This window comes from Onychomys torridus, chromosome 5, assembly GCF_903995425.1.
Source record: "Onychomys torridus chromosome 5, mOncTor1.1, whole genome shotgun sequence".
NCBI lineage: Eukaryota > Metazoa > Chordata > Mammalia > Rodentia > Cricetidae > Onychomys > Onychomys torridus.
The window spans coordinates 513,885-540,645 of record NC_050447.1 but is presented as its reverse complement, the minus strand read 5'-3'; the positions used below and the strand labels follow the sequence as shown (position 1 = coordinate 540,645).

At 43.1% G+C, this 26,761-nt stretch overlaps 1 protein-coding gene across 3 annotated transcripts in view; it reads left to right on the top strand.

The window, feature by feature from the left end:
• Large1 (LARGE xylosyl- and glucuronyltransferase 1) overlaps positions 1-26,761 on the top strand; it is a 506,337-nt gene that overhangs the window by 25,312 nt on the left and 454,264 nt on the right. Inside the window, exon 1 of one of the 3 annotated variants that reach the window (XM_036187423.1) lies at positions 26,286-26,303. The exons of the other annotated variants lie outside the window; for them this stretch is intronic. The gene's annotated coding sequence lies outside the window, so the exon portion shown is untranslated. Of the gene's footprint in view, positions 1-26,285; positions 26,304-26,761 lie in introns of those variants that run through there. 3 annotated transcript variants of the gene reach the window in all.

Below are 26,761 nucleotides of genomic sequence, written 5' to 3'. Positions count from 1 at the left end.
CAGTGGTGCTTTTGAAGGGAATGTGGTAAGAATTTGCAAAGCAGGTGTCACTTGTTATCATGGATCCCATTGTGTGGCTTTTCCTTGGGAGTGTATTTCTGTTCACCACAGATAGAGAGGACAACAGCAGACCAAAGAAACCTTTTCACAAAGGTCTAGTTTGGTGAACTGTGAGTCTCACTGGAGTTGGGGTTACATCCTGAGGCATGGGCAGTTTATGGGCACTGTGTCACCAACAAAGAATCTCTTTTCAGCAATTGTTAGTGGCTTGTAGATCCACTGAGAGGGAAGAAGCCTTGTTTACCTTGTGAGGACTCTACTCACTATTCCATAAGGAAATACTACTGGTCTCAATCTTGTGAAGGTCTTATTCCAGGAAGTCACAGCTGCAGAGATTTAAGCAAGAAAACAATGATGCCATGCCAGGACAGAGTTCTGCAACATGGTTTTCTTGTGGGGAGTGAGGTGTGGGCTTTAAGAGCAGGCAGACCTGGTCAGGCAATTGATGTGACTTTGAGAGCAACTTTAAGCTACTGGACAGACCATATGCATTTCCTCATCTGTAAACTGGGTGATGTTATTTTAGACTCTTGGGAGTATTGTGTGAGGATTCATTTGAAGGTTCTTTGTAGATATTTAGGGCTCTACACGGTAACTATATCCTCACCACTGTCTGTGACATAGACACGGCATGTGATCATATCTTGTTAGATACTTATCCACCATGCACATGTCATTCCTTAGATTGGGAGAGAAATGGAAATAGTCATAAAAGCCACAGGAAGGGATTTTTGAAGATGTTGAATATTTTGACTCAAAACAGTGTTTTTCTTTGGGCTCCTACACATTCTCTGAGACTTCCAGGTTAATTTATTTTCATTTAATTTTTTAAAACTGGCATTTGGATCTTATCTAAAATTAATGCAGTTTCTTAGTCATTCATGTGAATAGTTATACTGGGCAAACCATTGCCTTGGTATCTAGTGGTCTGGGCTGAAGTCTTAGAGCCTGGTGTGGCCTATGGAAGACTCTGAGCCAGGCAACCCTGAGTTTGAAAGCATGTGTGGCTTGCTTCCTTGGACTTGAGTGGGTTACATATAATCTCAGCCCATGGGCAAAATGGGAATATATGTTTAATCAGAGCTTTAGGATAATTGTGAATTAAACAATTGCCCTGGGGTCCTTTCTTACTTTACTCTTAGGAGAAGGGAAAGCCCAACAGCCACAGCGTGTCCCTCTATGTCTTCTTCCTCTGTGCCTTTATATGTATGGAGTGAGGACAAGAAGTCTGTGTGAAGTTTCCTGCTCTCCCCAAGGATCCTCCTCGTTTTGGATAGGTGGATGACAATCTGCTTTCTTTTGTTTCTGTGCAATATTTTATAGGGTGACCAAGCAATGAATTGTATTACCAGCCCTCAAACTCAGAGGGAAGAAGTTGGAAGAAAGGATAGTGCTTAAACATCCACTAAGTCACTTTGGAGTTTAGTTTCCTTGTTATAAAATTGGGATATTAGCATGGTCATTGAGAGGGTTTTGTAGGTATGGAGTGGACATTTGTGGGAAGATCTCAGTAATACAGGTGGTGTGAACTATTGTCACTCTAAATGACCCTTTAGAAAGGAAATTGTAGATATCAGTGGTAAGAGAGAGTGATTGCTTGACTTGTACAAGGCCCTGGGTTTGATCCTTCACACTGCCTAAAGCAGCAACAGTAAGAACAAAAACCAAACCCAAACCAAACCTGCCGAGTTCACACTCACAAATCACAGCTATCATTTGTATTTCTCTAAAGGTGTTACCTGTGCTTTTATTTTTAGGAAAAAAAAAAGTTTTTCCCTTGTAGAGAGCCTCACAATCCATGTACTACTGGTGCCCTGAAGGCTCAGATGATGCTGCCTTTGTGCTTGGCAGGGATTGTGGGCTTCAGAGAATGGGGAGAGGGCAATGTGAGCATTCAGAAGCCTCCAGTTACCTGTCATTGTTTTAGGAAGTTTGACTTTGGAGTCTGTGACTGTGTGCCAGTAAGACAGTGATTTGCAGGAGGTGTGGACTTCCTTTCTTGGGCCAGCAGATGAAAGGCTGTGTTGTCTACCTGCAGTGTAAGCCATGACCTCGAGACTCTGCCAGCTCTGCAGGATGGTGGCATGTGGCCTTTCAGGGCCTCCCAATCTGGCCTTGCCTAATCTCCTACTGATTTCCCGCATAGTTGTGACATTCTAGCCAAACGCACAGGGCTTGGTAGTGGTACAGGCCTCTCCAGGGTAGCCTTTTGCTGAAGTTGGCATGATGCATAGCCCTCAGAAGGCATGTGGAGCTTGATAAGTAGGCAGCTCTCCTCCAGGCTGACTCATCCCCAGGATAGCCCTGTACAAAATGCATTCTTTAATACTACCAGGGGGAAAAATGTGACATACAGCAATCCAGGGAAACCTTTGTAAATACACAATTGCTTCCAAATCTTGTGTTTCTAGCAGCCTGGAGAAAAAGAGAGGACAGTTCAACTATGATGAATTAGTGAGGGAGTAGACTGAGTGGCATTGGATGATACTTTGATGTGGTAAGGCCACCTGTGACCAACCTGTTGCAGACTTAGATTTTCTTTTCTTTTCTTTTTTAATTGAGTTGTTTCATAGCTATTTGTTGAACATCACTTCATGTGAGTCTTGCCCTAAGCACTTTGGATTCATTAGTGGATGAAGTGATTTTTGGCCTTGTCCCTGAGAAGCTCATTATCTGTTTGGGGGAAGACAGTATTGCACAAAACAAGGAGAACGTGCCTTCTTTAGAGCGAAATACCACACAGAAAGATAATGTATTAACATAAAAAAATATTTTTTAAAGTGTGTGTGTGTGTGTGTGTGTGTGTGTGTGTGTGTGTGTGTGATGACTCTTATGTGGAGGTCAGAGAACAACTTTTGAGAGTCTGTTTTCTTTGTCCACCTCGTTAGTCAGAGTCCCTCTTGTTTCTCCTGTGCTTGTATTTCAGGATAGCTGACCCATGAGCTCTTTTGTCTGCCTCCACACTTGTTGTAGGAGTGTGTTGGGATTATGGATATGTGCCACTTCATCTGACTTGTATATTTGGGTTCTGGTGTTCTAAATCTGCCAGGCTTAGGCAGTGAGCATTTTTACCTCCTGAACCACCTCTCAGCCTGAGCTTGCTTTTTGAAGCAGGAATTCATGGAGATGACTGAACACTTGAGAAGGTAGAAGAACAGGTCATGAGGGAAAGAGCTGAGTGCCTAGGATCTTCCTCAGTTGCTGGAAGGAGCACTCTCCTAGAAAAGTAGTGAGAGATAATGTTAAAGGCCCATTCACTTTGGTTCTCATGGGCACTGGGAAACTGGTGTGAATCAATTCATCTCCATCAGGATTGTGCAGGCTAATTCTCATGTTGCTAACTGTCTCAAAGACAGACCACAGAGCTGGGGGTGGTGGGACACGTCTGTTATCTCAGTACTAGAGACAATGAGGTAAGAGGGGTTTGAGGCCAGCATCAGCTGTTAGGCAACATATCAAGATCTTGTTGTACTAAAATACAAATGAGAAGCTAAAAGGAGGTGCTTAATATAACTCCATTTGGAGATAGTGTGTCAGGGGGTGTTGGTGAATACTTACATCTCCTTCTCTGTTGCTTTTATTCTCTCTAGTCTGTGATGATATGCTTACTTCATTAATTTTAGTTTTTCTTGGCTCTCAGATGAAAATAACAGTGAAATTTCCCAGGATGGTGGCAGAGTGGTAGCCGCTGATTACACTTGCCCCATCTCTGCAGGTTGGAGGTGTGTGTGCTGTCCCACTGTAATGCCCTTGAAAGTTCTATGTGTGAGCAGACTGAGACATAAAGATGTAGTTGCTACTTTCTGCTAGGCAGGCAACTCCAGTGCTGGGGCCAAGTAGATTTGTAGGAGTGTTCTAACCCAACCCTCATGCAATATTGACTTGGAATCCACAGCCCATAGTGATGAATTGTTTCCTTTCTGTGTGTTGTGTCTCACAGTCCCCTTGGATCTGAGGAGCATTGGGGAGACTTGTGGTTCTGTGTGAGGAAAATTGGATTAAGGAGTGATAAATTAAAAGAGTGACCAGTATATCTACTGAAATGTTCATAATTTGAGAATCTCAGAGTTCAAGGTAATCACAGTACAGAAAGTCACAGAATGTCATAGGCAAGTGCAGAGACTTGCCCAGTTACTTCAGCAGGGGATGCCCAGTGCTCAGCAGTGGTTCTAGCCCTGAAATAGTCATGTTTGTTGTCCTGTGTAAGTGTGACAGTGGGCCTTTTGCCTTATCCACCATCATCCTAGTTGTCAAGGACAGACAATGCTACTGTTTTGGTTCTACTGATAACACAGCTTTTACTTTTAGGCTGAAGTTCATTCATCTTTGTGGTTTTCCTAAGCCAAGTCCTCTGGCTGGCTGGGTTATCTTTTACCCTTCCCTTTGAGACTGCCAGAGACAGAAGTAGGAGCCATTTGGAAGGATTTGGATATAGCCTGGATTGACTTTCAGCATGGACAGAATTGATGGGAAGCCCTTGTTTTGGTCAAGAAGTGGTATGGTGCTTGCTCTGCTCCTATGTTGTGTACCATACATGTATATCTCATGCCATTTATCCATCCTGGGTATAGCACTGCCCTTGAATTCTTTGTGGTATCAGCTGCCTTCTGGAAAGCAAACCCAGGGTGCCATTATTTGTGGTGATACTATATTTGTAAAATGTGATTTTATTTGTATATTAATAAAGTTGCCTTGGGGTCAGAGCAAGCCATAGCAGAAGCTAGGCAGTGGTGGTGCACGCCTTTAATCCCAGCACTTGGGAGGCAGAGCTAGGCAGATCTCTGTGTGTTCAAGGATACATCCAGCATGGCGAATCTCAATACCAACCATAAAAGACCTGGAGGTCTGTACAGACAGGCAGTGACTAGGAGGTCATGTGGCTGGGTTTACAACCAATGAGAAAGCAGAAAAGAAAGAAAGTCTATAAAAAGAAAAAAAACACACAGAAGTAGCTCTCTTATGGAGAGAAAGACAGCAGAAGCAGTGAAGGGTAAGGTTTTCAGCTCTTGCTCTGACCTCGTGGCTTTTAACCCTGCAATTGGATCTGTGTTTCCTATTAAACAAGAGGGTTACATCTACAGTCATTGGCATGTTAATACCATGGAAGTGTCACCTCTTCTTAGGACTCCTGTTTCATTAACTGTAGTTTTAACCTCTTGTCATTGTTTATTGCAACTTGTTTGCCTAGCTCACTCACATGGTTGAAATGTTTACTGTAGGTGGGTCTTTTTTTCAAAGCATAGTCTCAATCAAAGTGTTTGTTTTTATTTAGCATATTCTAGGGAAAAGGACCAATTCAAGAGAACCATAAAAACTTGGCACTTATATTTTGATAACTTAGAAACCAAATTGTCATGATTCCTTATTGTGATCACTTGGAATTTATTTATTTTTATTTTTTATTTTATTTTATTTTATTTTTTTTTGAGACAGGGTTTCTCTGTGTAGCTTTGTGCCTTTCTTGGAACTCACTTGGTAGCCCAGGCTGGCCTCAAACTCACAGAGATCCGCCTGGCTCTGCCTCCCTAGTGCTGGGATTACAGGCCTGTGCCACCACTGCCCGGCTGATCATTTGGAATTTAAATGTATCTTCATAAACTAAGATTTTTGAACCAGCTTCCTCTGTGCCTTTAGAAAGGATCAATTTATAACTATATATGATAAGATTTGTTACGAATCCAATTTTTTGACCTTCTGTTTCTCAGAACACATTGATGATGAGGTTTAGACCAGCTTTCTAGACAGATGTTCACCCCCCCCCCCCCCCTTGAGTTCTTCACCTGCTGACTCTGAGCTGGAGGTGACCTTACCTGGCTGCTGAACACAAAGACCTCAGGGGCACAGTGCCTGCTGCAGGCTTGGAGCAGTTTGCTCGTTAAGCTGGACAGTAAGCCATGCAGCTTGTCTTGGGCACCACACTCCTTTTCTGGTGCCAGAGGCCCAAGGCTGTGCTTCTGTAAACCTGGTACACAGGAAGGCATCTGAAATATTCCAGTCTGCATATGGGAGCCAGTCAGGGAATGCCTTTGCATTTTGGCCTTGCATCCTTTGTTATGTCTTTATTGAAAGTGAAAAAAAGCTACTTAGCAAAAATGGAACATTTAAAAGGATAATATTTATGCTCTCCAGTTAGTTGGCCCCAAACTACGTTAATGTAATAAAGTATGCTCTAAGTGTATTCAGATAAAAACCACAATAAATAGAAACTGTTTCTTCTATACTTCTGTCTTCTGTGCTTACTATTTAAGGAATGTTGTGTGTGGAGATGGATAAGGGAGAGTGATATAGTATTTTATGTAAGAGAAGCAGAAAGAAATGCCCAAAAGGGAAAATTTCCATAATTTGAAGCAAGGTGTAGATGATAAAGTAGAAGAACCTCTCAGTCTGTTATGGCTGGGAAGTTAATAAATCTTTCACAGAGGGACACCACATATGGTGGCCTCCTGTCTCTGAAATGTCCATGATACTGCTGTAAGTCGGGAGCAGGGGTCAGGCATAAATAAGGGGCAATGGTGTGTGCAGTGGCAGTATGGCTGTGACTCATACAATGATGAGGAGTGAGCCTGGCTCTGTGCTCTGAGGTTCTGTCAGAGACTGGCATATTTCTGAATTGAGCCTCACTCCCCCTCTGGACACTGGTATGTAGTGGGTAGCCATCCCAGCTTTGGCCTGGAAGTTCCAACCCTCATTGAGGCTTCGGTAATGGTCACGCCCACAAGGCAGGGCTGGGGGAGGAAGCGGAAGACCCAGGATCGGGAGGAGAGGTCTCTCTTGGTTCTGGGACCCTGGACACTGGAGGTGGACCAAGCAGAGTTCTCCAGAGAACACTGTCGGACTGCGCCATACCGTTGCCAGACCCTACAACCTATATCCCTTCAGTTGTAAGTTACCCCACAAAATAAACCTCCCTTTTAACTACGTGTTTCACCAATACTGGTATGATAATAGTAGCCTTACAGGATAGAGGAGGCATAATGAGAAAGTCAATCGTAGCCTGCTCTATTTGTTTCATAGACTTGGTAGGTAGGTGAGGTTTTGTTCAAGGCTTTTCTTCCATCTGATCTGACTTAGACTCAAATGTCCTGAAAAAAATACAACCATTAGTCCAGGTCCTGAGGGCCACAGGATTCTGTTTTTTTCCCCTTCAGCTGATTCCTGTTTCCTTGGTGGTTGCAGAATAAGAACATGCCCTTTGTTGTGGGTGGAAACTTTTGGAGTATGTGATTAACCTAGCAATTAATTAAAAAAAAAAAAAAAGGTGACAATTGGTGTTACTAGGTAGGCTGCAGTTGAAAGCAATACACTTGGCCTCTCTCCACAACAACAGATTGGTGGAGAAGCCACCTGTGGGGAGGAACATCCAAATTCAGGAAAGGAAGCTGTTGGGAAAAGGGATTGAGAACAGAAAACCAAAGTATCAGAATTGGTTGGTTAATTGGCTGATGATTTCATTCACTAAATCAATCTCAAATTTTTATTGGGTAATTCATATGTGCCTGATAGTATGCCAGGTGCCAGAGATAATTCTGTGGATAAAGCATAGTTCTCCTATGAAAGTGCTTATACTGTCACAAGGTAATTCATACAGAAGCAACAAATTCGGTTTCAGGTTGGTGCAGGAGAGGTGATGTTGAAAGTTCACTGCTGGCTAAAGGGAGGGATGGTAGATTTTAGGAAATGGGATAGAGCTGTACTAATGCTATTGAATAGTTAACTGGAGCCTGGCCTTGTAGGGCTTGTTGAGATCTAAAGGTAGTCTAGCACTGAGAATCAGAGGGGTCCAGATGGGAGGTAGGAAGGGATGCCAGGAGGATAGGTAAAGGCCGGCTTTGAGTTCTTTGTCTGCCACTGATTAATTGGGTGATTTGGGACAAATGCCTGCTCTTTCATGTGAGTCTATTTCTTCATCTGTAAAGTGGGAATAAAGAGTCCATTGCTTAGGTATTAGGGAGATGGCTCAAAGAATGAAGAGCTTTCTGAGCAAGTGGGAGGACTAGAGTTCAGATCCCTTCAACTCACAGAAAAGCTGGGAAGGTGTGGTGGGTGCTTGTATCTCAGCACTAGGCAGGTGAAATAGAGATCCCTGGGAGCAAACTGGATAACTAGACCCCTTAGAATCTGAGTTCTGGGTTCAACAAGAGACTCTGTAACAGTAAATAATATGGAAAGAGAGCAAGGAAGACATCTAACATCAACTTGAGCCTCTACACACACACACACACACACACACACACACACACACACACACACACACACGTGCCTGCACACCAGCACACACAGGCACTCACATATACGAGAATTTTTTTTTTCACATGGATTTATGCATACCACACACATGCCAAAACAATGCATTTCTTGTGAGGTATTTGAGAAATTCAGTATTAGTTCATGTAAGACACTATGCCTATGACAGGCACATAAGCAATCACAGCGGCAAGGCTAAGCTAAGAATTGTCACTTATGACCAGGTAAGAGTGAATTCCTGATTTTATCCTTGCAACCATCTGCCTAGACCTTCTTTAAACAGTGTCTGTTCCTGGGATATCACTCTATTAAACACAGCCTCCCATTGGTAATCCAGGTGACAAGTGATTATGCATTTGTTCTTTATGTTTTCCTGGGATGGTGATGTAAAGACACCATTTCATTGAGAAACTGATTCAGAGCCTCAGGTGATTTAGTATTAAGTATTGGAAAGTACTCAGCTTGCATCTCATTAGATCTGGGTTCAGGTTCTGACCTTCTCCTTTATTATCCATATGATCTTGGGAAAATCCCACCCATTCCTCCCAGGTTTGGCTTCCACATCTGCAAAAATAAAATCAGCATGCTTATGTATTGAGATGGGACATCTTGTTACAACAGTGGAGAAGGAACTTTGACTGCATAGAAACACAATTTTATGTCAGAAATAGCTCTGACATATGAGAAATATGAGTCACATGTATAGTTATAAAACTTAGCAGTAGCAAACTTTAGAAAAGGAATGGGTAGCCGGGAAGTGGTGGCACATGCCTTTAATCCTAGCACTTGGGATGCAGAGCCAGGCGGATCTCAGTGAGTTCGGGGCCAGCCTGGTCTACAGAGTGAGTTCCAGGAAAGGTGCTACACAGAGAAACCCTGTCTTGGGGGAAAAAAAAGTGAAATGCTGACAATCTTTGCGGGTTGGGGATTTAGCTCAGTGGTAGAGCGCTTGCCTAGCAAACATAAGGTCCTGGGTTCGATCATCAGCTCAAAAAAAAAAAAATCAAAAAGGAATGGGAGAAATTAATTTTACTAATGTTATATCTAACTCATTATAACCAAAATACATAAAGAAATCTTCACTGCCTATACTGGTTTTGTGTGTCAACTTGACGCAAGTTAGTCATCAGAGGAAAGAGCTTCAGTTGAGGAAATGCCTTGATGAGATCCAGCTGTAATGCATTTTCTCGGTTATTGATTAATGGGGGAGGGCTCAGCCCATGGTAGGTGGTGTCATCCTTGGGTTTGTGGTCCTGGGTTCTATAAGAAGGTGGGTTGAGCAAGCTAGGAGAAACAAGCCAGTAAGCCCCTCCCCTCCATGGCCTCTGCATTGGCTCCTGCCTCTGGGATCCTCCCTGTTTGAGTTCCTGTCCTGACTTCCTTCAGTGATGAATAGCAATGCAGAAGTGTAAGCATAATAAACCCTTTCCTCTCAACTTGCTTTTTGGTCATGGTGTTTTGTTGCAGCAATAGAAACCCTAACTAAGACACTGGCTTTATTTAATACTATGTTTTGGACACCTGATATGTTTTAGTTTGTGACATAGGTTGGTTCTCTCTGGCTACACTCTTATTTGTGGCTCACACTGCAGTGTTTAACAGTGTGAATGATAGGAACTAAGGCAAAGATGGCGTGATTCTTTGGGGAATTGAGTTTTCTTCCTCCTGCTTTCCCATTTTTCCAATCTGATCTCTTCTTGTATTGTTTTGAAACTGTTCTTATCACTCTGAACAAATTCCTCATAAGGAGCATTTTAAATGAGAACTTCATTTTGGCTCACAGTTTTAGGGGTATAGTCTACTGAAGATGGAGATCATGGTGGCTGGGTCTTCCTCCATGGTAACAAAAGCTTATAGCATGGCATGTTCACATCTCAGTGGGTGAAGAAGAATGCTCAGATTGGAAGCCGAGCTGGCCAGTATCCCTCAAGGCCCACCCACACAGAGATCCACTTCCTGTTTCTAGTCCTTATTGCCTGGAGGTTCCATGACTTCTCTGAATAGCATCCCCAGCTGGGTTCCAGGTGACCAGACATTTGGCTTCTGAGGGATGTTTCATATTCAAACCCTAGCACCACCCGTCTCTCTTCTTCTATTTTTCTTCTTGAGAGGGACATGTATTGAATGACCATTGCTGACTACTATGAATACTTTGTATCATAAGATTTTGTTAAAGCATGAAGCCTGGGGCAGATTTCATGGGAGGACATTGAGAGAGGCAGCCTACTAGGAATTCATAGAAATTGTGAAAGCAGTACTAGTTAGCATGTATTAAGTGCTAACTGTGCGCCAGAATTATTAATTGTTTAATGTTTCCACAACACTACTAATAATTATTTCTTCCACTTTGAAGATGTGGACCCTGATGTACAGGGAGGCTTAGAAACTTACCCAGAGCCACACAATGAAGGCTTGAACCTGAATGATCTTATCTCGAAGAGCCTTGCTGTAGTGATTAACGCAAAATATATACATATATTGAAGGAAAAAAAAATCTTGGAAAAGACTTTCAGCTTCCATTTGGTCTGCACTGTAGTGCTTAGAATGTGAAGGCCCAAGGGATTATCTGCAGTAGGCATTCTTCTCTCTCTCTTTTGGTTTTTTGAGACAGGGTTTCACTGTCTAGCCCTGGCTGTTCTGGAACTTGCTTTGTGTACCAGACTGGCTTGAACTATCTGCCTCTGTTTCTCAAGTGCTGGGATTAAAGATGTGGCATCACACCCTGTAGCATTCTTAAAGGTTAATTGTACTGGAGCTCCACATTCTGGGCATCTGTCACAAAAAGCAGGGCCTCATTTATGGTCCTTAGTCCTATCTGTTTGTGATCATAAAATAAACTTAAAAGAAATGGCTTTTTTGATCGCCTGGCACATAGTAGGTGCTCAGGATGTCTTTGTAGAATGAGTGAATGTACTCGTAGTCCCCACAGGTACTGGTTGTGCCATTGGATGGATGGTGGCCTTATGGCTATAACCTTGGATAAACAAAGAATGATACTGGGTGTGTTCATATAGTAGATTTTTGTTTTCATTGCTTGATTTTTTTTAGATTTGATCTCACTGTGTAGCTGAGGCTGACCTTGAACTTCTGATCCTTTGTATTTCTTGTGTGCTGGGATTGTGTATCACCTTGCCCATCTTAAATTTAAAATTCCTCCTCCAAGTTGAGGACTGTCACAAAGGCTGGTTCATACGGGTATAATTTGGTCTTTTTGTAGTGTTGACAGACACCTAAGAGAAACAGTTTAAAGTTGAAAGTATTTTGGCCCAGAGTTTCAGAGGACTCAGTCCGCAGTGAGATGGCACTATTGCTTTCAGTCTGTGAAAAGACACAATGGAGGAAGAGCATGGTCCAGGGAAGCTGAGTACACTGCATGGCAGCCCAGAAGCAGAAAGAAGAGCAGAAAGTGAACTGGGCCAAAATTACCCTCCAGAGGCACTCCACTTCTCAGCAACCCACTTCGTTGTGCCAGGCCCACCATTAACATTTCTACCACCTCTTGGCAGTGTAGGTAGACTTTGAGTTCCTCAGTGGATGTTATCATTGACTGGATCAGAGCCCTTGTGCTCTATCTCAGGAAATGCCTCCACAAACACATGCAGAGGTGTGCTTCACTAATCTTGGAGGCATTTCTCAACTAATTGAGTTGATAATTAAGGCTATCAACTGTGCGACTTGTATGGACATTCCCAAAGGTCATGTTCCTGTGTGATCAACTCTGAGACAACATTACTGAAACCACAGACAGCCCTGGCCTCCCCACTGACCCTGTTCCCCTCCCAGGGGTTTGCATCTTGACTTCTGACTAGATTGCCCCTGACTGACATACCATATGATATCACTGTTGCAGATGCTTTCTTTTAAGGCATTTGTTTGCAATTTGAAGATAGGGATATTCATATTGAATGTTGTTTGGGAGAGGCTGCTGTACAGCTGTGAGGAAGCAACCATTGCTTCTGGAACCAGGGGCAGGCAGGTTCCTGGTCCAGGACTGATAGCAGCATTTCACCTGCCAGAGTTTCCAACAGAGCCCATCTGGGGTGGGGGCTACAGGAGTCTTCAGAGCAGGAGGTAGAAGGGTCCTTCATTGCAGGGGCTTTTCTTCTGTTTGCTCATGGCCAATGCTCAGGACACTGGCAAGGGATATCTTCAATTTTTTTTATTTTAATTTTTATTCTTTACACACATTATATCCTGACCAGTTTCCCTTCTCTCTACTATTCTCAGTCCCCCTCCTTTTCTCCCTCACCACCCCCATATCCACTCGTCCTCCATTTCCCTTCAAAGAAAAAAGAGCAGGCCTCCCAGGGATATCAACTAAACATGACATAACAGATTACAATAAAATGTCTTCAGCTTACCAGCTTGACATCTCTCTCCCATCAAAGTGCTGTTTTCCCCATGCCAGCTTTAGTCCCTGGTTGCCTGACTGCTGCAGGACTTACTGAGACTGAGTCTCCTTCTGTATGGTTTTGGATTTTAATGATCAGGGGATGGATCAGGCCTGGTCACTAAGGGGGCAGTCTTCCTCACCTCCAGAGTCCCCTTGAATGGTTGAGGTGACATGTATTCAAGCTGAGGAGCTTTGCTCTCTGTGGTGTCACCCTCTGGCCCATACTTCCCCAGTCAAGGACAGGTGGTAGCTGTCATTCTACATTTGGCCACAGGCCACAGAGTGCTTTGCCAACAATTTTGGGATGGAGATCTTCCTGGCCTCTTTGGTCCAAAGACTGCAGCTTGTCTTATAGAGCTGGGAGCAGCTCCCTCAGCCATGTTCTTTCCTCACAGTGGTGGGTATGGGAAGTGGGCAAAGGCACAAGCCATGCCCCTGGAACTAGAATTTAACTCCCCAAATGCCAAATAAGATCTCCTCTCTGGAGGCAGGGATTCTTAGAAATGAAGCCAGTGTAGTTTATAGCTATGACTTCAGTTACAGAATGAATAACTTATCCTGTGCTGTCCTCAGGGCATGACATCTTAGTACTCTAGCAGAGAGTGCTTGGAATTTCTCTGGAACTTCCTCTGCTTAGCCATGTGATTTCGGTAAGTTTCTTGACCTCTCTGATCCTGAGCATAATGGAGATCACTACAGTCTGAATCTGTTCAGGTTATATTCACTATTCAGAGTAAAGCACTTAGCATATCCCATTGAAGGCTCGATGCACATTAAACATTCCTAAAACTGCAGTGCAGCTGTTTGTGAATTGAACATTCAGGAGCAGAAGGTAGTTTATTATTCATGGTTTCTAGACAGAGAGATTGAGGCACAGACTAGCTCTGTTCCTGTCCCAGACTTCCCCAGCCAGTAGGAAGCTGAGGTAGGATTTGAACCGGAGGCACTTGACTTCCTGTTTTCTTTTGAGTGGTGGCAGAACCATTTGGGGCTTGCCAACTAAAGAACATGTGGCAGTTAATGTTGTCAACCTGGTGGGATTTTGAATCACCCAGGAGACAAGCCTCTGAGAATGACTGTGAGGGGTTATCTTGATTTGCTTCATGGCACTGGAAAGATCCATCCTGAATGCAGGCAGCATCACTCCTCAAATTGGTGAACTGGACTGACTGAAAGGTGGAAAGTGAACACTAGTGTTCATCTCACTGTGCTTTCTGACTGTAGCATAGCCACCTCATGTTCTTCCCACCACACTTTCCTTATCATAAATGCATGATGCCTCCTCCTCCTCAGAAGTGGCTTTTATCAGTTATTTTGTCATAGCAATGAGAAATGTAACTTACATACTCCCCTCACCCCTAAATAATTCTTGGGAAAATGGGACCATTATCATTCATTTTATGGTCCATTCAAAATACTGAGCATAGCTAGAACCTGAAGACTGAAAGTTTCAAAGTTTCACTTGTCACATTTGCTTTACCTGGTTATTTGGGTCAGACCCTGATACTTTGGGGGGAAAGTTATGAGGTTGTGTTGTCCTATGAAGTATCTTTCCTCACCACAGAGAAGATTGGAGAAATGAAAACTGGCTCCCCAGTCTGTTTTACTAGGTCCTGGCTGACAGGTGTGCCCCGATCAAGCACTAAGACTCTCTGACTTTCTGCTGTCCTCATGGCCCATATTCAGGGGTTACAGGAGCCTAACAATGCACAGACCAGCCAAGAAAAATAGAGGCTTGTGGGGAGGAAGGAAAACAGGACCAGAAGAGAGGAATGGTGGAGGTGGAAGAGGAGGAGAAATGTCAGGGTGGGAGGTGAGATTGGAGATGATGGATCTAAGCAGCAGAGGAGGAGAAATCAGTGATTTATACTTGTCTGGAGGTGGAAGACTGATCTTGGGTCTGCTTGGGGAGTGTGGGGGGAGGGAAGATGGCAAGGATGTAGGCAGTGAGTGAGCAGTGGGAATGTAAAGAACAGGTCAGACAGTTTCAGTGCCACAATTTTGTGGTTGATGGGCCCTAGGGACATAGAGCACTCAGCTCAGCATCCTTGCTCTGCACTCCCTGGAAGACTGTGGGTCAGGACCCCTACCTAGCCCAGATCCAGATTTTACTACCTTCTACATCCCAGCTTCCTAGCAAGGTCCCCATGAACTGATGTGAATTCCTTTCCATCCCTGGATTCCCTTTGACACTATTCAGAAAAGTTGACACAAATAAACTCCACCATGTGTCTCTTTCATCCAGAAAGAACTTATGCTTGCTTATCTGGGCGTGCCTCTATGGAATGCTGGAGGTGGTAAAAAAAAAAGTACTCAGGCTGATCCAAGGGCTTTTTGTGGACAGGGCAAGAATAATAACACCAAACACGGATTCAGACCTGCAGGATTGCTTCAGTTGTGTGGATCTTGTCATCTTGGCTGACAGAGGTGTCCAAGTCCCTATCCTTAAGAACTGTCAGGGCTCCCTGAGGAGCTGGGTCAGAGGTGAGTGGGCCAGCTTTCTGGTTTTTTGTTTGGGTTTAATGGAAGAGGCTTGTTTTCTCAGTTAAGTTAGGTGAAGCTCTTTGGCTGCCTCTCACTCCTGCTCCAGTTCCCAGCAGGAGGTGAATGAGGCTTTTAGATGTCCTCTGCTGAACATCTAGTTCTTACATTCTAGGGTGCTTTCTAGGGTATAAACGTGGGTTCAAGAACGTAAGTAATACAGCTTGAGGTGGTAGCCATGGTGGTGCTGAAGGAGAAGGGCAGCTGCCTTTTATTTGCCCAGGCATTATGTTGAATTCTTAGATGGAGATGAGGTGCATCAATCACATGTCTGCCCTATGCTGGACAAGGCCCTAAGCCCTCTCCTTACATGCTTTAAGAAAGGCTCTGTAGGGCATAGATGCTCAAATGCCTACTTAATGAGGTCACTGATGGAGACAGGGTCAAGTAAGGGTATGTTGGTTATTTCTGCTTTGCCACATAGCTCTCATGATGGTCAAGCCAGCTTTCTGTGCAGGTAATGATAATGGCTGTCTGATTTGATACTTTCTCTCTAGATGCTTTTAGATCTTCCCCACCTTTCCCTGTGCTGTTTGCTGTGTATTGAAGAGTTTAATGCCACAACACCATTGCTGGTGGTCTATGAACTTACCTAGCTCTGCTGTTAAATATTTTCTAAAGGTGATCAACTAACTCCACATCCTTCATTATAGAACAGTAACCCAAAGTCTAATGTTGAGTTTCTCTACCTCTTCAGTGTGCTGCATTTAGTGGAGGGTGGGGGGGGGGGGGGGAGTAAGCTCATTGTTTTAGGAAAAAGTTTCAGAGAGGGAGGAAGTGGGGAGATGCATTCTATATTGGTATGCTTATGTCATGGCAGTGCTGGAAAAGCTGCAAATGAAGGTTGAGGTTTCCATGCCCTGCCCTGAAGCCCTCCCCACTTAACCAGTGCAGATCTAAGTTCAACCTCACTATCCTGCAGCTGCACCTGGGTTCTAACTTCAGTCCTGGTACTTACCAAAATTTCTGGGAGTTTGTCCCTTTCTATATCCTTACAGATTGAGCAGGGGCTGTCGCTTGTGTACTTGCCTGACATCGGGCTGGCACATCACAGGTGTACATTAAATGTTAATTTAATTTCAGATACAGAAAAACATTGTGAGAAATGAGCTGTTTCCTCTGCCTCCTTGGAGGCAGTTCCTTTCCTAATAACTGCTGCCACAATAACTGAAATTAGGAGACATAGGGGCCACTGCAGTTTCGTTCAGTTGTTGTTTTTGTGCGGTTACCTAGTGCAGAACGTCTGCACAGGCAAGTAGAATAACATACACAATGGATCAATCACTTCTTGATTTAGGTGGTTACTGCTGGCAAACAACATTCTGAGTCTGGATTTTAATTCAGATTTCATCACATACAACCTTGTGACATTGAGCAAGGTACTTAGCTTCTCTGTGAATGAGTTTCCTCTCCTATAGCATGCCACAGACTCAGGCGGTTGTTCAGGATTAAATGAGTTACTATGTATAAAGCATTCAGGATCACTATTGGTATTCACTGCTGGTGTTATTTGCTGTTAATGAAGTTTCACTGTCCTCATGGAAAACCCAGATGAGTCAGAGCCTAGGTTACATGACATTATAACAAGGACAGTGAGTCTCCTAGAACTGGACTTAATAAAGTGCTACAAAGGGATGGCTCAGCTTCACAGATGTTTATTGTCTCACAAGTTAAGAAGCCAGAAGTCTCAAGTTCAGTTAATTGTCAGGACCACCCAGGGGTCCTTCCATGTGTCTTCCTAGCCTCTGCTGGCTTACTGCCCTCCTTTGTGCTCCCTGGCTGGTAGAAGCATCATTGGCTTCACTAGGCCTTACCCCCATCTTTTCCTCTGTACCTGCTTATACCATCAGCCATGTAGTCTAATAGTCTATCCTCTCCCTGTATACTTCACCTGAATTATATTTACAGTAATTCTGTTCCCAAATAAGGTCATGTTCTGGAGTGCTAATGGTTTGGACCTAATATGGTTTAGACCTAATATCAGATGTGGGGATACACATCTGAACCCGTAACTTGGGTGCAGTGATTATCCCCTGAAACTTCAAGCACAGAGCCTTAGAAGGAAGCAGTGGTAATCACTGCTAGCTAGGTCTGGGGTCACTCATCTTCACCTTTGGCTTCAGAGTCCTGGGATGTTTGTCTGAACAAGTTGAAGCCAAGTTTCTTAACTCTTGGCTTTGTGTGGTATGTTAGCTTGCAGGTGAGTGGATTCCTTAGTCTTCCTGTTTCTGGAATGGGATGGAAAGAACATGCCCTCCCTCTAGCAGGAACCCTGAGGTGCTGGTGGCACGTTAGCCCATTTGTTTCCCAAGTTGCTGTATCCCTCCTTACCTTTTCTGCCTGATGTTTTGTGGCTCTTCATGGGCACCTGATCATGGTAGTTGCTTGCACAAATAAGGGCCCAAGGGGTTTGGAAGACTCAGAAGCAATGGCACATATGAGCAGGTTTCCCAGATCCTAGGGTTACTTTGCAGTCAGATGGAAACATTACTTTCATTCCACTTGGGAGCCAAACAGATTTGCTCCTCAGAAGTGTAAGATATCTATGGAAACAGCCCTAATTTTAACCCTGCCATACCAACTCAGAGTGCTGTTTTGGGTCAGTGCACAGGGAATCGGGAACATAAGCAGACTAAAGGGTCATATCAAGCACAGAGTGGCCTAGGGACTGGCAAACTCAGGAGGATACTGCAAGGATTTAAAAAATGTCAGTTCCAGCCAAGGATGATGCATGACTTAACCAAGAACTCAGTAGGATGAGGCAGGAGGATTGCTGTGAGTGAGTTCCAGTCCACAGCGAGTTCCAGACAAATCTGAACTACAAAGGAAGATATCTGAATGGATGAGCTGGGCAGAGAAGCCCTCATCAAAAGGATGAGGTTCTGAATGGGGGAGGGGGTCAGGATCCTCTTTTGCTTTCCCATTTTATATGTCTAAATTCTGCCATTTTGAAGCCTGTTCTTGACCCTGCTTCTCTTGTCTCTGTCTCTGGAACCCTTAGTCCTGTCCTGAATTCCTGGTGTTTTTCACAATCCTGATCATGTTCTATGGTAGCATTTTAATTCTGATGTTGGCCCTTATGCCTTGAAGACCCAGAAATTATTTTTATGCCTTGTAGAGTCAGCCAGGGTTATTATTATGTCTGTATACTGAGCTGGCTATCCAGTAGACATGCAGAAAATACACATCACAAAGAATTTGAAAAGATTGTTGATTTCTGGTTTACCCAACCAAGGGCCTGGGGCAGCCAGAATATAATAAATTATACTTTTTTTTTTTTTAATGGAAAGACTTGGTTTGTATGAGAGACAGAAATGACCTGTGGTTCTAGGAAGGACATTCTGTGAAGGGTTACTGCAAGTGGAGCCCATGGCATGGAGGATGTTGGGTGCAGTAGGCTAAAGGAAGGTCTGTGAGGAGATGACTTCAAGGCACTTGGGCAGTAACCCTGTCCTTCCAGCTTAGCAAGAACCCCTATAGACTATTAGACAGAGAAAAAATTTTAGACACTATCTAATTTTATGTCTTTTGAAGCATAGTATTTAGTGTTAATATTTTTACCTTAATCTGTGGATATTTATTTTGGCTAACATGGATTCCCTGCTCAGTTTTCAGGACTACAGGGTGGTGTTCCCACCTGCTCCAGACACTTGAAACATATAATGAGTGTAACTGTTTGGATGAGTGTACTGTCTTTTCATATACATTGTATTCTTTTAAGTAGGATGACTTGTGTTAAAATTGGAAAAGTAGTATGCCAGGGGCTTCAGGGAGATTAGTGAAGATTGGGCTGGGGTCCCTCCTGTGAATGATGGTTGAAGGTGAGTAAAGTACAGATGGTGTGAGCGAGCACTCAGAACTTGAACCATGTCTCTTTTCCATCCACCTCAGCATGCAATGAATGTGTGCTAGCTTCTTCCAAATTCTTGGATACTGCTGTGGTTTGGATGTAGTTTGAGTGTGACTCCCAAAGGGCTTATGCTCTAGAAGCTTGTCAGAGTGCCCTGTAAACAGTGGGATAACCTTCAAGAATGGATCTTGTAAAAGGTACTATGCCCTTGGGGTGATACCTTCTAGAAGGATTAATGTGAATTTCATGTAGAGCAAGTAAGTTCTCTTGAGAGTTGGTTATTTTCTAACAGAGAGGTCCTTGAATCCCTCTGGCTTCCACCTCACATTTGTTTTAAAAGGATGCTCTATCTGCCATGTTGTGATATAGCTAGAAGGTCCTTAAAGCTCCATGCTGGTGTCATGCTTTAGAACTTGCCAAACTATGATCTAATAATCTTCTCTTCCTTATAAAGTGCCTAGCCTCAATTTTCTGTTACAACAAAAATGGACTAATAAGACACTTTTTATTGATGTCATTTAATCCCACAAATAATATTGTGAAGTAAATGTGACCTTTCCTTAGCAAATTAAAGGAGACTAAGATTAGAGGATCAGTGATAATGTGGGGACACTATATTGGTAAGAAGCAGATCCAGAGTGTCACCAGGTACCCAGCCCTACTTAGTTACATCAGGCAGCTACAAAGCAAGTATTAGGAGCTATAGATTTGGAAGGAAGAGAAGTGGCGGAGCCCCACTTGCTTCCTGGCAAAGCTCTTCCAGATTCCTAGAACATACTACTCAAGCCACAAGAGAGCCCATGGCCTGGGTGGGATTTATTGGGCTGTGGGTTATGTTTATTTGTCCAGGACCAGTATAAGGGAGTTTTGTTTCTTAGCTTAGGAAGGAGCCCTAGCTGACAGGGTGAGTCAGAGCAGATCCCAGAATAGAAACCAGAGAGCATGTATATGAAGGCCATGTATATCCCAGTCATTTGAATTGTAAGGTCTCTGCTCTCAGTGATGAAGCTTTTATATGCGATACTGTTTGCAGACTGCTTTATGATCATTTATTAGTATTGCTTAGCAACAGTGCCCCAATTTAGCCATATCCACTTGCCAGGGAATACTTAGTCCTGGATCCACTAAGAGTCTAGGTCATTGCTTCAGCATTCTCAAGCCTACTCCCATCTGTCTGTCTGTTCCTCTGTCCATCTCTCCATCCACACACACAACCATGATAGTGCCCTTTTGTTAGGTACTTCCTCATAGGTAACCTTACTTCTTACCTTCATGTTCTAGTGCTGGAGGCTTTAGTGCGTAGGAGAATGGGCATGTTGCTGATAGAGTTGCATAAGCAAGGGTATTCTCTTTATTACGACCGTAACTTCGCAAGGACACAGCTCTTGTTCACATCTCTCTGCTGCCTAGAAGAGTGCCTAATTCATTGTTGATGCTCTGAACATGTGTTGAAGAGTGAACCAACTACAAGCTGTGTGCTTGACCTCATGGGAAGTACTTTTCATAATCATCTTGTTTGTCCTTCTTATACTTCTCTATGTCTTTGTCCCTATTCTAGGGTACCATCTGGTGCATGTTTACAGTTACTTGTAAGCTGGTCTCAACACTTATGCATCAGATATACTCAATAGGATTGAATAATTTGATTACAATTATTGTTTTTTATAGATGAGGAAATTGAGATTAAGTCACACAAATCTCTAATTCAGGTCACCTCCTTATTTCTGAACCATTGTTTTCTAGCAGAACATCTGGAAAGACTCTTTCTGTGTACTCCTCTGCTATAGGAGCCACCAACCATAGGTAGTTACTACATCTTTTCAAGGCAGTTTGTGCTGAGGAGGAACTAAGTTTTACATTCCATTTAAATTAAATCTCAAAAGTCATATCTGACTTGTAATATCATATAGGACAGTACCAATCCCTACAAGGCTATCTCTAAATAGTAATAACTGCGGACATTGAATGTTTACCATGTGCCAAGCTCACGATCCAGCCAGAGACATGGATTGAATAATTTAAACCTCAAAGCCCTGGGTGAATTCACAAGGGCCAGCCTACCTCATTCACCCTGTAGATGACCTATCCTATATCTTACAAAAAGGGAGTATTGTGACTAATTCTTGCCCAGGGAGAACTGACCTCAGAGTTTTTAATCAGCTCCTTCTTTCTCTCTGTTTTCCACGTGCACAGCAGTGAATCTAGCTGCAGAAATGAAGATCTCATTGTTCGAAATGTTTGTCAACAACCAACAGAATGCCTCTTTCTCCTCTCCCCTAAAGGAGTCAAAGCATAAGCAGCTTTGCAAACTTATTGTCCCCACCACATGACTCATTTAGATTAAAGACATTTCTTTCCATGAGCTGAAGTTATGTCAATGTCATAAAAAGCCATTATTCTTCACAGGGTCCTCTGTCAAGTCTCCAGACAAATGAAACAAAATCCACATTGTGTGATGGTTAAAATATTTCAAGGTTAGGATGGGAAGAAGAGAAGGTCAAGTTGAGTTGAGCTGAAGTATCACTGGGTGGAACAAACTTGCATCCTGTGAGTTTGATGACATTTACAGTTCCTGGCTGAGCCTTCCTTTCCTGAAGTGGGTTCAAATGTGAGTGAGTTGCACACTAGACCTGATTACAGAGTAGGAAGCATGCATCTGGGTGGAAGTGGGTTCAAATGTGAGTGAGTTGCACACTAGACCTGATTACAGAGTAGGAATCGTGCATCTGGGTTGAAGTGTAAGCCACTGCAGTCTTATACCAGATGTCAGTAGTACTTTAGGATACAGACTCTCCTCAGTGTGTTCTGTATGTTGGTGATAACTGTGAACTAAACATGACTCATTTAGAAGCCATGAAGTGACATGAGGCAGGGCCAGGAATTCAGGTTAGGAGCATAATTGGGTGAAAGTAATCAAGAGAGACACATGGAAGGAAAGCCAGAGAGATGAGCCCAAAGTATGAAAACCCATACGAGCATAGCCAAAAATCAGGAAGACTGTGGCCCAGGGAGTGTCAGATTAGGGTGTTTTAGCTTCTAAGAATAAATATGGGGTGATATGGCCAAGGACCTCTGGTGAAAGGCTTGATATGTATAGACTTTGATTGACAAGTTAAGTCCAGATATCTTTTCCTTCTGCTGATTCAAGGCAGTCATTTAGCTTTCAAAGGCAGGTATGACTGTTCATCCATCCATCCATCCATCCATCCATCCATCCATCCACCCACCCACCCATCCATCCATCCATCCACCCACCCACCCACTCACCCATCTGCCCACATCATCCACTTGTGTACTCATTTCACTCACCTAGTACCCACACATCTATAAACACAGCATTTGAGTTTCTCATCTGTGTGTGGCATGGGGGATAAGGCACTGTCCTTATTCTCAGGGAGTTCCCAGGCATGCATTTCTGAAACAGTCCAGGGGAGTTTGGGATGTTCTGTACTTTAAGGCCAATGGTACTATATCCATGCAGCTTTCATTAGCTGTATCTGTATTGTGCATAGGCTATTTCATTATATTCATTGATTCTTTATCCCTCCTGAGAATAAGGGCCCTCCATGTCCTCCTTGGACCTTCCTTGACTCAATTGTAGACATTGGCAGAGAGTTAAGGATACTTAAGAGTTAGAGCAGTTAGAAGGGAGCTATTTCACATGCAAGGAGCTTTAAGCAGGGCTTGAAAGGATCATCATTGATCTGAAAGAACTCACTGACTTTTCCTAAGGTCTGAGCTTTCTTCTTTCTGTACCTGTTAGTCCTGTGGGCTGTTGTCAGGCAGTGTAAGAATCAAGGGAACCTGCAGCACTCACTGAAGTTGAAGTTCAAGAATGCCCATTATCTGTGTACATACTCTAAAGTCACCTGGCGACACAGAGGCACCGACAGAGACCACATATTTACTTTGTCTTCAAGACAAGCTACTGTCAGGTATGAGCATTGTAGAGAATTTCTTGGTACCTCCAAACCCCAGGGTACTTTTGGTGTCTTAGATTTCAGGGCCCATGACTTTCAACTTTTTGAAAGCTATTAATTCACTGGGCTCTCAGGTCTTTGAGAAAAGGATATGGCATCATTCAGGTATGACCAGGGTGCTTGCTGTTTTGGTGCAAGTGCTGGTGGTTGAGCTCAGCAGACACTGAAAGAAGAGCACCAACATAGCTTCCTCTGCACCATGTGTCTTACTGTCATTGTCTTAGCCAACCCAGTGAGGCTATGTTAATCTTACTTTAGAAAGGAGCAGGGAGAGGCTGACAAAGGTGCTCAGCTTAAGATCATGTAGCACTGGGGTGGAAGAGTGGAACTTGGTCTCTAATATGTTCATACCAATGTTCTTGCTGCAGAGAGCTTGGGCAATATATTTACTTCTGAGATAAAAAAAGAGGGAAGGTACCTGCTTTTTGAAACATGTTCCCATGCTTGGGCAAGCTTATTGACTAATGTGTCTCACTTTTATCTTTTATAAACTAACAGTAATAATGAGATGATAGTGATGATGATTATGTTTTGCTGAGTATTGTGGTGCTCATCTGTAATCTCAGAATAAGAGGGATAGGCAGGAGGATGATGAGTTTAAGCATGGACTACATAGCAAACAAAACAAAATGGGGATGGAGCTCAATGGAGGATGCTTGCTTAGTATGCATAAGATCCTGGATTTAGTCTTTCTCTCTCTCTCTCTCTCTCTCTCTCTCTCTCTCTCTCTCTCTCTCTCCATATAATAAGGATTAAAAAAGGTTAGTTAGAAATTGCCTGGCACATTGACCTCTAATACATATTTGCTATAAGAGGAACATTACTTGTCAATAACATTGTGGATATGTGTACTTCTGCTAATTTTGACCATGCACTGGCTTTATTCATTAATAAACTTACTATATTAATGAAAAAGAGCTTTTACTTTATAACATGAAGTACAAACACCATGTAGCTACTGAAAATGTAAAATTGAGCTGAAATTTGGCCTCTGGTCTGACTGCCTTTCCTGGGATTCAGTTTCACCTCCCATGGCTCTGATGGCAGTTACAGTGTCAGAAAGAGCCATGATCTAGCTGAAGAGGAGGATTCCCAATTCAATCTTAGAAAAAGAAGAATAAAACATAAAATTTTATTTCTCAAGGCTAGAGCTGTCTCAGGCCAACTGCTCAGGAGACACCATAAACACCCTTCTCTGAGGATATCCATCCTGTAGGTTGTGCTTGATGGTGTTAGAGGCTTCATCAGGATGGAGTGCGTTTTTCCAGTATGCTTCCAGGGATGTGGGGAGACTCTTTCTTTGTTTTTCAGTATTACATAGTATCTCCTGTGGCCTTTCAGTGATGCTATCTCATCTTTTCCTCCTTCACTCAAATTGACCTCAGGGGACTTGACTTGGAAATAGTTTGACCCAGATCTCGTCTTCTGTGTCTAGGGTTATTTATAGGCACATTACTCTTTTATTACCTTTTCAATTAGGGAGGACCATGTGTCTGATTCTGGCTTAAGGGTTTGAGTAGCTACAACATTTATTGGCTGGTGCAAGAATTTGGGGGCTAGAACAGGTGTTGGGGAGAAGGATCTGAGAATGGCATCACACCTGAAGTAGGGGAGCTATTTAGACTGCTAGGCATGCTGGCATGGCATTCTGCAGGTAAGAAGTCTGAGGTTGCACAGCTCATCCAAGTCCAGATTGGACTTATTCTGTGACAGTAGGCTCTCATTCATTTAGCTGATTCCTTGTGCTTTTGCAGTTAAGTTGTAGGCTAAGGGTATTTTTGTGTATAGAAGTGTGTGTAGGGTGGGTATATAAAAATGAGAACAGCTTGCAGAGTTGCAGTCTTTAGTCCTTTTGGCAGTTTGGATGATGGGAAAGGTTGGCATCCTTAGCCCAAGTAGGGGCTGTGCTAGGCTACTAAGGTGATGGAATTGACTGTTCTCTCTTTGCAGATTTAAGTGACAGTAATACCAAGAAGGGGCTATGCTTTCTGACCTTTCCTCACTATGCAGAGGGGAATGAGGGAGGAGAGGTGTCTCACACAGGTCATTACTACTGGGGAGATATTGTTCAGAGGCTTGGAAGCCTCATCTTCAGCTCATCTTGAGATGAAGGCTCAAGAGAGCATCTGGAAACATGGACCTCACACCCTAGAGCCCTTGCAGAGTGAGTGTGGGCATGGGCTATTCCTATGGATTCAGTACAGCAGGTCTAGGAGAGCTGTTGTCTGATACAACTCACAGGGCCCTTTGTCCTGGGTTCTGCCCACAGGTTTGGACCTTTCCAACCTTTGGAGGCAGCTGGAGCAGTGAATTGGTATTGTGGTGTCAGAGCAGTGGACTGGTTTTCTAGATGTTCATTGATCTTCACTTGCACACCACTGTCTTGAGAATGTCATCCCCTCTGATGTTTGTGGTTCTGCTGTCCACTGAATAGCTCAGGACATTGAATACCAGAGAAGTCAGTGGCTTTTGCTAACTAGTACATAAGCTGGTTTTGGTCAAGACTTTGGGACATCAGGGTTCATGACTTGCAGAATTGTGTCACAGGGGCTGCATGTTTCTGGATCCTAGCATACCATCCTCTTCTTCCTCCTCTCTTTTTTTTTAACATTTAAATGATTTATTTCTATTTATTTATTATTATGTGTGTGTGTGTGTGTGTGTGTGTGTGTGTGTGTGTGTGTGTGTGTGTTTTATCTGCATATATGTATACTATGTATACCACATGTGTGCTTGGTGCTGTGGAGGCCAGAAGAGGGTGTCAGATCCCCTGGAATGGGAGATATGGATGGCTGTGGGCTGCTACATGGATGCTGGGAACCAGACCCAGGTTATCTGTTAAGATCAACCAGTTTTCTTCAATACTGAGATAGTTTTCCAGGCCTTACTTATCTTGAAAATGGAGACAGTGAGACATGTAGACATTTATCTGAGTCATGTACATTATCATAACAATCTTTTTAAAGCTCTGAGGTTAGTAGTCATTTTGTTGGCTTAAAATGTTTTTAAAAATTTATAAAAATTTATACTTAATAAAGAATGTACCATCTTAACCATTGTTAATTATACAGTTAAGAAGTGTTAAGTAATTCACACTGCTGTGCACCCAATTTCAAGAACTCTTTTGATCTTACATTATTGAAATGCCATGCATTAAACATTCTCCCCTTTCTCCAGCCTCTGGCAACCACAATTCCTTGTGATTTGACTTCTGGAAGTGTCTCATATGAGTGAGGTCAGTTAATATGTGTCCTTTGATAATTGGCTGATTTTACTTAGTATAATGTTCTGTAGATTCATCCATATGGTATTATGTGACAGATTCCATCTTTTAAAACCTGAATTTATATATATATATAATGTTATAAGCATAATACAGGGAGTATATTTACTTTCCATTTATATTTTACTTGGTGTGTCCTTGATGGAACATTTAGCATGGTGGTTTCCATCTTCTGCCTGCATTTTGTATATTTTACAAATTATTATAGACTTGGTGTGAAATCCAAGTCTATTTGACACTTGACTATTTTGAAGGTTCTTCTAGCTCTAAGAATCAAGAACAAATTTGATATGCAAGGAATGATGTGTGTGTGTGTGTGTGTGTGTGTGTGTGTGTGTGTGTGTGTGTCTGAGTGTATGTATGTGCATTACATGCATGCAAGTATCTACAGAGACCAGAAGAAGGTGTCA